The sequence below is a fragment of the Tupaia chinensis genome, unplaced genomic scaffold, assembly GCF_000334495.1.
Source record: "Tupaia chinensis unplaced genomic scaffold, TupChi_1.0 Scaffold144336_1, whole genome shotgun sequence".
In the NCBI taxonomy this organism is placed as follows: domain Eukaryota; kingdom Metazoa; phylum Chordata; class Mammalia; order Scandentia; family Tupaiidae; genus Tupaia; species Tupaia belangeri.
This window is the reverse complement of record NW_006204194.1, coordinates 90,304-90,717: the sequence shown is the minus strand read 5'-3', so window position 1 is coordinate 90,717 and position 414 is coordinate 90,304. Positions and strand designations below refer to the sequence as shown.

At 46.6% G+C, this 414-nt stretch overlaps 1 long non-coding RNA gene across 1 annotated transcript in view; it reads left to right on the top strand.

Moving 5' to 3' along the window:
* LOC114005721 (uncharacterized) overlaps nt 1-414 on the top strand; it is a 15,699-nt gene that overhangs the window by 823 nt on the left and 14,462 nt on the right. The gene's annotated exons all lie outside the window — the stretch shown is intronic.

Genomic DNA, 414 nt, shown 5'->3' with positions numbered 1-414 from the left:
CTCCATTCTCCTGTCGGGATCTTGGGCACGCACGCACACACGCCCGGTGTGAGTTTAAGCCACCGGGTCCGGGACTCCAACCACAGTTGACTACGTGGGAGTCCAGTGACATAGCCATTACGCCAACTGCTGGTCCCAGTACAGTAATTCTTAAAAAGGAGTTGGGGCTGGCAGGTGGCATGGTGGTTAAAGGCGCTGGACTCCCACATGACTGACCATGGCTGGACCTGGCAGCTTGCTTTCTCATTTTACCTTTCTATTTCTCTCTGGCTGTCTCTGGTCAAGCTAAAGAATAATAATAATAATAAATAAAATAGAATAAAAAGTAATTCCTTAAAAAAAAAAAGAAAAAGAAGCTGGAGATGGAGAATGGATCCACAGAGACAAGGAATGCAGACAGAGGCTCAAGGGAAA